At 45.0% G+C, this 13296-nt stretch overlaps 1 protein-coding gene across 2 annotated transcripts in view; it reads right to left on the reverse strand.

The window, feature by feature from the left end:
• Positions 1-13296, reverse strand: part of LOC141129345 (uncharacterized) — a 67140-nt gene that overhangs the window by 53246 nt on the left and 598 nt on the right. The gene's annotated exons all lie outside the window — the stretch shown is intronic.

The raw sequence follows: 13296 nt of genomic DNA on the forward strand, positions 1-13296 counted from the left end.
AGTATGGCTGATATCGCACCGCATTCGGTGCAAACACGCACAGGACCCTTTTTTCTGTTCGGACCAGAATCGGATCGCATGTGTGTTCACACATATGCGATCCGATTCATGTCCGAACTGTCAGTTCGCAGTGTGATATGCAAGCTGATCTGGGGGTGTCCTTAACAATGTATTGACACTCCCCAGCGATTCGCATATGGCAGTGTGAACTGACATGCGAGTCGGTGCGATGCGGGAACCCGCAGTGGATTCGCAGTGTTCTCGCATCGCACCAGTTTATCAATTTTTATGTTTATCTATAATGAAATATATTTTATTTTAATTTATTAATAAATATTTATACTTGTATACTTTATTAAAATTATTTTTTTAATGATTATAAATGTATTTTGCATTTATATGAATGGTGTATAGCTGCATTACATATGTGCATTACATTCATTTACTATACACCATTCACATTTAAATAGGGACATGTATGATCTTTAAATATTGATAAAAACAATGTTTTTTTTATAATTAGGTTAATGTATATTGTGTAGGGGGAATTTAACTTTATTATTTTATTAATATGTTGGGGAATAATGTGTGCTGATTTGTGTTAAACTTTTGTATTTTATGGTTCCTCATACTGTAATCCCGCTATATCACGCGAGATTACAGTGAGAGGAGCCATTCTCAGGAGTTCCCGGCGTTTGTAGATCGCTCCTCAACTCAACATGAGAAGCGATCTACACACTTTCATAAACAGGCACTCAGAGGAGAGCGATCTCCTCTGAGAATGCCTGAGAACTGAAAAGCGGTATTTTACCGCACTTTCATAAAAGGACACCTGTGGGTGATGTGCTGATTGAGAAGATAAATGTACAGTTGTTAGGTGGGGGCCAGATAGGCTTCTCTGAAGAGATGAGTTTTCAGGGATCGTCTGAAAGTGGATAAAGTAGGAGAAAATCGGACGGATTGGGGTAGAGCATTCCAGAGGATGGGGGAGGCTCTGGAGAAGTCCTGAAGGCGAGCATGGGATGAGGTGACAAGGGAGTTTGAGAGCAGGAGGTCTTGGGAGGAGCGAAGAGAACGATTAGGTTGGTATTTTGTGACTAGGTTAGAGATGTAGCTAGGGGCCAAGTTGTGGATGGCTTTGTAAGTTATAGTTAGTATCTTGAATTTAATCCCCACACAAAGTCAAGAACGTCATATGACAGCCGGCGGGCAGGAAGTGGTTAACACATTTTTTTTTTTTTTAACACAAAGTTGGCCATTTATACAATATTTCTAACACATAGCATGTACACACCAAAAACGACACCCCAAAATAGATTCTCCTACTCCTCCTGAGTACGGCGATACCACATGTGTGAGACTTCCACAGCCTGGCCACATACAGGGGCCGAGTACAGCCGAGTATGGCTGAGCATGGCAGAGTATGGCTGAGCATGGCAGAGTATGGCTGAGCATGGCAGAGTATGGCTGAGCATGGCAGGGTATGGCTGAGCATGGCAGGGTATGGCTGAGCATGGCAGGGTGTGGCAGAGTATGGCTGGGTATCACCGAGTATTGCAGAGTATGGCTGGGTATGGCAGAGTATTGCGGGGTATTGCAGAGAATGGCTGGGTATGGCAGCGTATGGCAGGGTATGGCTGGGTATGGCAGGACATGGCTGGGTATGGCAGAGTATTGCGGGGTATTTCAGAGTATTGCGGGGTATTTCAGAGTATTGCGGGGTATTGCAGAGTATGGCGGGGTATCGACGAGTATGGCTGAGTATGGCAGGGTATCGCTGAGTATGACTGGGTATGGCGGGATATTGCAGAGTATTGCACAGTGGTGTGGGGTATTGCAGAGTATTGTGGGGTATTGCAGAGTATTGCACAGTGTTGTGGGATATTGCAGAGTATTGTGGGGTATTGCAGAGTATTGCACATTATTCTGGGGCATTGCAGAGCGTTAGGGATGGCTGAGCATGGATGGATGGATGGCTGGATGTCACTGGTTAGCGCTGTGGGCACTACACAACCAGTCCACAGCGCTGCAGCCATCCATCCATCCCCCTCTCCTTCCACACTGTACCGATCAGTACACAGGAGGGGAGGAGAGGAACCGGCGTCATGAGATGACGCCGGTTTGTTTACATGTGATCGCTCCGTCATCCGTCTCTCCAGAGATGCTCAATTGGGTTTAAGTCAGGGCTCTGGCTGGGCCATTCAAGAACAGTCACGTAGTTGTTGTGAAGCCACTCCTTCGTTATTTTAGCTGTGTGCTTAGGGTCATTGTCTTGTTGGAAGGTAAACCTTCGGCCCAGTCTGAGGTCCTGAGCACTCTGGAGAAGGTTTTCGTCCAGGATATCCCTGTACTTGGCCGCATTCATCTTTCCCTCGATTGCAACCAGTCATCCTGTCCCTGCAGCTGAAAAACACCCCCACAGCATGATGCTGCCACCACCATGCTTCACTGTTGGGACTGTATTGGACAGGTGATGAGCAGTGCCTGGTTAGAAATAAGGCCAAAAAGTTCTATCTTGGTCTCATCAGACCAGAGAATCTCATTTCTCACCATATTGGAGTCCTTCAGGTGTTTTTTTTAGCAAACTACATGCGGGCTTTCATGTGTCTTGCACTGAGGAGGGGCTTCCGTCGGGCCACTCTGCCATAAAGCCCCAACTGGTGGAGGGCTGCAGGGATGGTTGACTTTCTACAACTTTCTTCCATCTCCAGACTGCATCTCTGGAGCTCAGCCACAGTGATCTTTGGGTTCTTCTTTAACTCTCTCACCAAGGCTCTTCTCCCCCGATAGCTCAGTTTGGCCGGACAGCCAGCTTTAGGAAGGGTTCTGGTCGTCCCAAACGTCTTTCATTTATAGATTATGGAGGCCACTGTGCTCTTAGGAACGTTAAGTGCAGCAGAAATGTGTTTGTAACCTTGGCCAGATCTGTGCCTTGCCACAATTCTGTTTCTGAGCTCTTCAGGCAGTTCCTTTGACCTCATGATTCTCATTTGCTGACATGCACTGTGAGCTGTAAGGTCTTATATAGACAGGTGTGTGGCTTCCCTAATCAAGTCCAATCAGTATAATCAAACACAGCTGGACTCAAATAAAGGTGTAGAACCATCTCAAGGATGATCAGAAGAAATGGACAGCACCTGAGTTAAATATATGAGTGTCACAGCAAAGGGTCCGAATACTTAGGACCATGTGATATTTCAGTTTTTCTTTTTTAATAGATCTGCAATGTCAATAATTCTGTGTTTTTCTGTCAATATGGGGTGCTGTGTGTACATTAATGAGGAAAAAAATGAACTTAAATGATTTTAGCAAATGGCTGCGATATAACAAAGAGTGAAAAATTTAAGGGGGTCTGAATACTTTCCGTCATTATATATATATATATATATATATATATATATATATATATATATATATATATATATATATATATATATACATATATATATATACATATATATACACACACACACATACATACATACATATATATACACACACACACACACACATATACATACACACCATAGTTTGTTGACTCTAACTTTCACACAAACTAGTTAAAAGAAGTAGAGGCATTTTTTTTAATTTAAAAATCATACTTGGCTAAGTGGATGCAGCATGGGCCCCCGGCCTGCTCTAAGACTGAAAACCGAGCGATCAAACACCGCTGACCACTCGGTTCTCAGTGTTTCCTGAGCAGAGATCTGGTGACTGTCAGTCATCGCTTTCTGCTGTGCTCTGCCCCAGACCCCCCCACACACACACTGGAGCGGTGGGCTGTGGGCTCTCTGAGAGGCTGATCTAGATGCCGGTCCAGGCATGTGGGCAGATCCCGACTATATGTTTGCGATCTTTACTGGACCTGGACCGGCTCTGTGACATCAGCCATCAGCCTACTGTCTGCTGAAACTGTGTCATGGTAGCAACTATGAAACGTACATCAAAAGCTTCTTCCGGTCATGTCACTTCCGGGTCCGAGCTTCCAGGTTGTCTCTCAAGGGGAGTTAAATGCACCCCGACCTTCTAGCGCGAGCGGGGCGGTGTGCGGCTACCTAGCAGCATTCTCGCAGGCCATCCTCAGTGCCGGGACAAGGCACAAATGTAAGCAGGATCTTTTGTATTACTCATCGTTTTAATAAAAACAGTAGTACGCTATTGGTTCTCCCTTTGTCTTCCATCCCGGGGATCGTGGTGGAGAGGAGACTATAGCGTAGAAGATTGAATGTTTTCCCCAGTCTACCTACTGCAGAATTTCTCCATATAACGCTTCCAGACCTTCTTTTAAGATAAAGAGGTCATGGCTATCTGGTGAGCTGGTTCTTCATTAGAGCACTCTGGGTGTCATTTGGATTTTACTCGAGTGGTGAAGGACTTTTCGTTGCTAATTTATTAAGACTTTTCACTGAAGATTCATGGACGCTTAAGATTTTTATTATTGTTGAATTTGGTTTACATTGTTCCATGTTATATGGTTGTAAAGTGCACTTTATTATATTGGGTATGTTTTCACATAAGCGCCCCCTATCATCACAAATTCATATTGCGCAGTAGTTTGTCTACTTTTTTGGGAAACAGCTTTTTAGTTATTTTATTTTGGCGTAAGGTTTTTCACAATTTTTCTAGCTCTTCATCCATGTTAGACCCTTCCCTGCCAGTGTCATTAGTACAGTGAGAGCGCATATTTTTTTTTAGCTCTGATCACAAATGTCACTGGTTCCCAAAAGTGTCAGTTAGGTGTCCGTTTTATCCACCACAATATCGCAGTCCTGCGAAAAATCGCTGCTCGTCATTACTAGTTAAAAGAAAAATAAAGAAAAATGCCATAAAAAAACATCCCATAGCTTGTAGACGCGATAACTTTTGCGCAAACCAATCAATATACACTTATTGGGATTTTTTTTTTTACCAAAAATATATAGTAGAATACATATTGGCCTAAATTGATGAAGAAATTAGATTTTTTACATTTTTTTATTGGATATGTTTTATAGCAGAAAGTAAAAAAAGTAATTTTTTTCAAAATTGTCGTTCTTTTTTTTGTTCATAGGGCAAAAAATAAAAACCGCAGAGGTGATCAAATGCCACCAAAAGAAAGCTCTATTTGTGGGGGGGCGGGGGACATCAATCTTATTTGAGTACAGAGTCGCAAGACTGCGCAATTGTCAGTTAAAATAACGCAGTACCGTATCCCGAAAAATGCCCTTGTCTTGAAGGGGTAAAATCTTCTGGTGCTCAAGTGGTTAATGGCACCCCAACACATCTAAAAACGCAGTGCGTCATGCAATTTTCCTGCTGCTGCATTTAAAAGAAAAAAAAAAAAAAGTGCACAAACCTTCTTCCTGCATAAAACGTAGGCACAGCAGCCCATTCAGAGGAATGGACTGCTGTGCCCATGCATACATGGCTTGCAGAGTCTCAAAAGGTGTGAACCAAGCCTAAGGGCTATCTGTGTGGCACACGTTTCTGTGGGTACAACAGCCCATTCACTTGATTGGGCTGCTGTACCTCTGGGAAATGCAGGAAAAAGGTTGCCGCACCTTTTTAAAATCACACCTGTAGGGAAATTTGCATGGTGCTTTTGCACCATACAATTTCCCACACCTGTACTGAATGTCTAGATGCAGTGAGGTGCAATGGCAGCCACGCGCATCTGTAAAAAGTGCATTTTGGCTGCAGGAACGGGTGTGTATCCTGCACCTGCAACCACCAGCACAAGTGGGAACCTAGCCTTACAGGACGCTCAGCAGCACATTTTTAGGGCCCGTTCACACTAGAACGTGGTGTGAGAAACCTGCACTCCGAGACAGTTTCCCCACACAGCATTCCAAACGCACTGGCCCAGCACCCAAGTGTTGTATTTTTGATGCATTGTTTACATAACACACTGCGTATAGCTGGTTGCTGAGGAGTGATCCGGGAAGCTGGCTGCTGCATCCTTAACAACTGATGAGTCATTAGCTGTCATCGGGCTACCCCCACCAAATCGGTACCAGGCCCTTATCCGAGCATGAAGCCCGGCAAGTCAGGAAAGGGAGGGGATGAGCGAGTGCGCCCCCTCCCCCAACCATACCAGGCCACATGCCATCAACATGGGCCTCCCCCCATGTCATTTTTTTTTTAAATTGCCTGGAAAACCCCCGTTAGACGTAACGGTATTTCCAGGAACCTTCCAGGACAGCTACTTGAGAGATGATCGGCTCCGCCCTCTACAGGAAACACAAATTTAAAAGGCCCCTCCCTTTCCTCTGACCCTCAGTTGTTTAGAATATCAAGTAACCTCCACCGAAGGTGCACTCGGCAGAGGAAAAAAATAAAAACACACCACCATCAGGAAAACAAGGTTGACCAGTGAAAAAATAGAATAGGGTGGGAATATAGACCCTGTCCTAGAAGGTTCTTGGAAATACCTTTACCGGTAAGTCTAACGGGGGTTTTCCCCCCTCACCTTCCAGGACAGCTACTTGAGAGGATAAGCAAGATATTATACCGTTAGGGAGGGACGACAGCCTGAAGCACTTTCCTACCAAAGGAAAGGTCCTGGCTGGAAAGCATCTAAACTCTATAATGCTTGACAAATGCATGAGAGGAGGACCAGACGGCAGCTTTAGAGATATCTTCCCATGAAGCTCCTGCTCTTTCTGCCCATGATGTGGCCATGGATCTTATTGAATGGGCCCTAATTCTAGAAGGAGGGGTGCGACCTGACGCTTTATATGCCTCACAGATAGCTCCCCAAATCCACCTAGCAATAGAACTTTTAGATGCTTTGGACCCCTTCTTAGGGCCACTGAACAAAACTAACAGTTGGGAGGAATTCCTAAACCCACTGGTCTTTTCTAGATAAAGTAGAAGACACCTCTTAACGTCTAAAAGACCAAACCTTTCCTCTTCCGCATTTTTGGGAGAGGTGCAGAAACTAGGGAGGACTACCTCCTGGGACCTATGAAAGTTGGAAGAAACTTTGGGTAAATAGAGTGGATCGGGTTTAATCACCACCCTGTCCTCTAAAATCCTCAGGAAGGGATCTTTACAGGAAAGAGACTTTAGATCCGGAATCCTTCGCCCTGACGTAATAGCCAAAAGGAAGGACAATTTCAAAGAAATCATTTTCAGGGAAGCCTCATGCAAAGGCTCAAAAGGAGCCCTTGTTAGTGCATTTAATACCAACGACAGATCTCAGGGAGGAACATGTTTGAGGATCCTGGGAGTATGCCTAGATCTGGCTAAAAGGAACCTCCTGACTAAGGGATCTACCGCTAGTCTTCTCTCTGAATATAAAGATAGGGCAGCAACCTGAACCCTAAGGATGTTGACAGAGAGCCCCTTTTTCACTCCCTCCTGCAGAAAAACTAAAATGCAGGGAGTGGAAAAAGAATCTAAACCAGATTTCCTTTGCCAGGAAATAAAAGTTTTCCTAACTTTCCCATAGATTCTTCTTGTGACCAATTTACGGCTGTCCAGGACAGTATGGATAACCCTCTCTGAACATCCATTTAACTGTAGAATGCGCCGCTCAGCCTCCAGGCCGTCAAATGGAAGGTCTGAGGGTTTGGATGCAATACCGGTCCCTGATGGAGTAGATCTTTTCGAACTGGAAGGGGCCAGGGAGGATACACAGAGAGGAGAACCAACTCCTCCTGGGCCACCAGGGGGCAATCAGAACGACTTCTGCTCTGTCCTGAATAATTTTCCAAACCACTAGGGGCAAAAGGGGAAAAGGAGGGAAGGCATAGGCCAGGCTGATATCCCAAGGGAAGGACAGTGCATCTGTCCCCAAGGACTCTTTTCTCTCGTTTCTCTCTCCATAGAGAAGAACGCCGGTAGTTTCTTGTTGAGACTGGAGGCAAAAAGATCCACTGTGGGGAGACCCCATCTTAGCACCACCTCCTGGAACGTGCCTTGATGTAGTTCCCAACCGCTGGAACTGATGCTCACTCTGCTCAGAAAGTCCGCCAGCACATTTTCTGACCCCTTGATGTGAACCGCCCTTACTGAAGAGACTTAGATCTCTGCCCAGGACAGAAGTGATTCCGAGCGAGTGCCTTGCTTGTTCAAGTACGCCACTGTTGTGGCATTGTCTGAAAATATTAAAAGGTCCTTTGAATAGACCCTCTCTCCCAGAGAAATAAGTGCTTTCCTCACAGCCAGAAGTTCTCTGAAATTCGAGGAGCAACCTGCTTCCTCTGGCAACCAGGCTCCTTGAGCCTGCCAACCCTGTAAGTGAGCACCCCAACCCCACAGACTGGCGTCTGTGGTAATCTTGATCGGGCAATGTTGTGCCCAATCCTTCCCCCTCTGCAGATGTTCTCGCTGCTCCCACCAGGCGAGATCTGGAAAATTCCCTTCTGGTAGTTTTACCAGCTGATCCAGAGAATTTTTCCTGCGATCCCACTGGAGCAAAAGAAAAGCCTGAAGGGGTCTGGAATGCAAGAAGGGAGGTCTGAGGGAGCAGTTGAAGGTCTGCACAGAGAGAAGAATTTTCACAATTTTCTCTTCGCGAAGAAAAATCTTTAGGGCAACAGAGTCTATTAGATAACCCAGAAAAAGTATGCTCTGTGAGGGTACTAGGCAAAACTTTTGTTGGTTGACCTTCCACCCTAATTTTTGAAAGGTCCGCAAAACCAACTGTAGGTCTTGAATAAGGGACTCCTTGCCCTGAAAAAAAAAAAAAAAAATCATCTAGATATGGGACGATTGATACACCTTGAATTTGAAAAAAGGCCATAACTTTGGCCATGATTTTTGTGCAAATCCTTGGTGATGCCGAGAGACCAAAAGGAAAGGCATTGAACTGCCAATGAGACGGCTTGTTTCCCCACGAGCACTGCAAACCTGAGGAACCTTCGGTGGCTCTGGCAGATTGGTACATGAAGATAAGCGTCCTGAAGGTCCAGGGTCACCAGAAGACCTCTGGTAACAACAGATTTCTTACTGAATAAATGTTCTCCATACGGAAACATCTGTAAACTATGTATTGGTTCAGGACGCTTAAAATTATGACCATACGAAAGCCGCCGGAAGCTTTCTTGACCAGAAAGACGTGAGAATAAAATCCCCGGAACTTCTGATCTTCTGGGACAGGAGAAATAACTCCCTCTGTTTCCCACACAGAGATCAAATTTAACATGGCTTGCCGTCTCTCGGCAGGTGGGTAAGAAAAAACCTCCAATCTGTAACCCTTTACCAGAGTATGAAGGATGAAGGAATTGGTGGAAATCTCTGCCCATTCCTTGACGAAGTGGCACAATCTTCCCCCTACCCCTAACCTGGCGTCACTGGGTATTCTTGGAAGGGGCTGAAGGAGCAAAGGGAGTTCCCCCTTTGAGTTTGTCTTTGTTAAAGAACCATTTCTTTTTAGCCTGTTGGCTTTAAAATTAGCCTTGTTTTGGAAGCCACGAAAAGGCCTCTTATTCTGGGGCTTATTCCTTTGGGAAGAAGGGAATCGTCTACCTTTCTCAGAGGCATGAGATAAGACTTCTTCTAAGGAAGAACCAAACAACAGTTTGCCTTTGAAAGGAATGCCACAGACCTTATTTTTGGAGATAAGGTCACCTTCTCAAGATTTAAACCAGATAGCTCGCCTAGCTGAATTAATGAGAGCAGAAGCCCTAGCTGCGGATTTCACTGAATCGGCTGCTGCATCAGCTAAGAAGGCTACTGACTTGGCAATGAGTGGGAGGGATTCTCTAATCTCTTCCTTGGGGGTGTCAGATGCCAGAAGATCATCTAGACGCTGAACCCATACGTCTAGATTTCTAGCCACACAGGTAGATGCTACCGCTGGGCCTAAAGAAAAAGCTGAAGCATCCCAGGCCTTATGCAGCAATGAGACAGCCTTCCTATCCATATGATCCTTAAGGACCCCAGAATCCCCAAAAGAAAGATCTTATCTATTGGACACCTGCGACATAGGGGCATCTAATCTAGGACACTTAAAGAAAACCTCCTCAAAGTCAGGCTGAAAAGGAAATCTTCTTTGTGTCCTCTTGATTGGAACAACCTTTTCAGGTTCTTTCCATTCAGATAGAATCATGTCTCTAAGAGACTGATATACTGGAAAGGTTCTAGATTTCCGTCCCTGAAGGCCCCTATACATTTTATCCTGTACAGATTGAGCATGCTGTGGCATCTCAATCTGCTCTGAGGTATAAATTGCTTTTAATAGTTCATCAATATCCTCAACTGGAAAGAGATACTTCCTGTATCTTCCTCTGATGCAGACTTTTCATCAGATGAAGAGACTGAATTCTTACCCTCCTCCAGATCAGAGGAATTGCGTGAACTAATAGTCTCAGATACTAATAAGGGAAGGGACTTGGCAGAGGTTGAAGGATCTTGAGCTATGGGTCTAGAAGAAGGAGGGCCTAAACTAGTAACCCTGTCATTCAGTGACTGAAAAGAATCCACTACCTCCTTTATAGAAGTCATTAACTCCCTAAAGGAGGAAGACTCTGAACTAGCTCTGGGTGGGATACAATCCTTATAAAATAGCTTTATATAACTATCAGAGAGCTTGGCTCTACAGTTCCCACATTTCTTCTTCACCGGTTTGGCCTAGAATAGTCTGATTTGTGTTTCCTGTAGAGAGCGGAGCCGATCATCTCTCAAGTAGCTGTCCTGGAAGGTGAGGGGGGAAAATCTTGTTTTCACATTCAGCTGTCAGTGGGGATCCCCGCAGTCAGCTGATGAGTCATTGATTGTTAAGGACGCGGTGGCCGGCTTCCCGGACCGCTCCTTAGCAATCAGCTATACACAGTTTGTTAAAGCAGAGCTCCAGGCTCCTTCAGAAAAAAATTTAAGTCAGCAGCTACAAATACCGTAGCTGCTGACTTTTAATATAAGGACACTTACCTGTCCAGGGGTCCAGTGATGTCCTCACCCAAGCCGAATCTTCAACTGGCTTTAGGTGCAGGCGCCGGCATCTGTAATAAGGGAAACCAGCAGTGAAGCCTTGTGGCTTCAGAGCCCATTTCCTACTGCGCATGTGCGAGTAGCGCTTTCTGAATGGTCCCGCCGTCTTCTGGGACCTCTGTATCTCCCAGAAGGCAGCTGGGGGAAAGGAGGAGGGGCCGGAAACCTCTTAGATCACCGATTTTACCCAGGAAGTGGGAGCAGGTACCTGTCAAAACAAGGAACCCGCTCCCCCCTTGCCCCCAAAAAGTGCCAAATGTGGCAGTGGAGGGTGCAAACAAGTGGAGCTTCCCCTTTTGGGTGGAGCTCCGCTTTAACCACTTCAATACCGGACACTTTCACCCTCTTCTTGCCGAGGCCAATTTTCAGTGCTGAATGACAATTTGCGCGGTGATGGTACACTGTACCCAAATTTACTTTTTATAATTTTTTGTTTTTCACACAAATAGAGCTTTCTTTTCAATAGCATTTAATCAATACTGGGCTTTTTTTTTGGTTTTCTAAATAAACACAGACCAAAAGTTTTGAATTTTTTTTCTTTAAAAAGTTCATAGTTTCTGTTATAAAATTTTGTAAATAAGTATTTTTTCTCCTTCACTGATGAGGAGGCACCAATATGCATCACTGATGGGAACTGTAAAGGAAATTTGTAAGTTCTGTATTTAATTGTATTCTATTTTGTATGTATTGCACACAGCCCTCACTGTGCACACGGCACTAATGTTTTCATTATATGTTTACATTCTTTTGAGTCGTGATTAGAATTACCCTGCCTATGTTACGCCCCTTGTTACCATAAAAGTACAATTGTAATATTAATGTGATACCTACGTAATCATGTGAAAAAAAACCTTCAATTGCGCCATAATAAAACAGAACAGTTATCGTGGAAAGATGTGGAGTGTATCTTTTGTGTCTGTTACCTACTGCAGTAGTTATTATTAAAAGAGAAGTATAAGTTTGGGGGCCCCCCCATCATACTTACCTAGGTGGATGCTGCATCTGTTTCAGGCGCCTCTACACTGAGAACCGAGTGATCGAACATTGCCGATGGCTCGGTTCCCCGAGCGGAGAGCTGCTGACTGTCAATCAGCAGCTCTCCTGCTCAGCTCCTCCACGCTCATTGGAGCGCTAAGCTGTGGAGGGGCGGGGAGTGGCCATCTCAGGCTCGCTGAGACGGGGGTCAGTCCAGGCACCTGGCAGATCCAGACTCCCGTTGTCGGGATGACACAGTGCCTGGACTGATTCCTGTGATATCAGCAGAGAGCGGACTTCAGTCAACTCTCTGCTGAAAAAGGGTCACAGGAGTGCAAAACGAATTGCACTCCTGTGACCTATAGGAGAAGCCCAGCCAAATTAGCTCAGGCTGGACTTCTGCTTTAATTTGGAACCACAAATAGGTAATGAGGATAGGAGTTGCCCATCTATAAAAGATCCAGAACAGAACTGGTGGGTGGGCACTGACTGGCATCACTGATTGCTGTGAGGAAAGCCGCTTATTGGCTCTCCTCTCCTCACACACTCAGCGTGAGTAGAGGAATGGCGATAACGGACACTTCCTAGCTACACAGTGATCAGCTGTGATTGGACACAGCTGGTCACATGGTAAAGAGCCTATGTCATAGGCGCGTTACTGTTATTGGTGATGCGGTGTGTTCGAACCAGGGACTGAGGAGTGACATATGACGGCCTTCAGAACACTGAAACCACCCTCTAGCAGATTGATGGCCAGGCGGAAACTGGTTAATGGTTTGCCGACGTTTATTGACGGCGGCAGAATGGCACTCCTGTGTGAATTGCTGTAGCTATACGGCGGGTGCTTTAAGGAGTATAGGGGCGCACCGCGATTTCCGCCGGGCACCCGCGATCCCTTCTGACAGAGTGAGAACGGGGATTTGTGCGCATAAAACACACAAATCCCGCTTCTGTCAGGGGAGAGGAGACAGATCTGTTGTTCCTAATATATAGGAACAATGATCGGTCTCCTCCCCAAGTCAGTCCACACACCTAGGGAACACGGTTACCCCTTGATCCCCCCCTAGTGTTAACACCTTCCCTGCCAGTGACATTTATACAGTAACCAGTGCATTTTTATAGCTCTGATCGCTGTATAAATGTCACTGGTTCCAAAAATGTGTCAAAAGTGTCCGCCATAATGTCGCAGTCCAAAAAAAAAAATAATACACAGATCGCCGCCATTACTAATAAAAAAAAATAATAATAATAAAAATGCCATAAATCTATCCCCTATTTTGTAGACGCTATAACTTTTGCACAAACCAATCAATATACGCTTATTGCGATTTTTTTACCAAAAATATGTAGAAGAATACATATTGGTCTAAACAGAGGAAAAAAATGTGTTTGATTTTGTTTTTTATA

This window comes from Aquarana catesbeiana, linkage group LG02 (genome assembly GCF_042186555.1).
Source record: "Aquarana catesbeiana isolate 2022-GZ linkage group LG02, ASM4218655v1, whole genome shotgun sequence".
In the NCBI taxonomy this organism is placed as follows: Eukaryota; Metazoa; Chordata; class Amphibia; order Anura; family Ranidae; genus Aquarana; species Aquarana catesbeiana.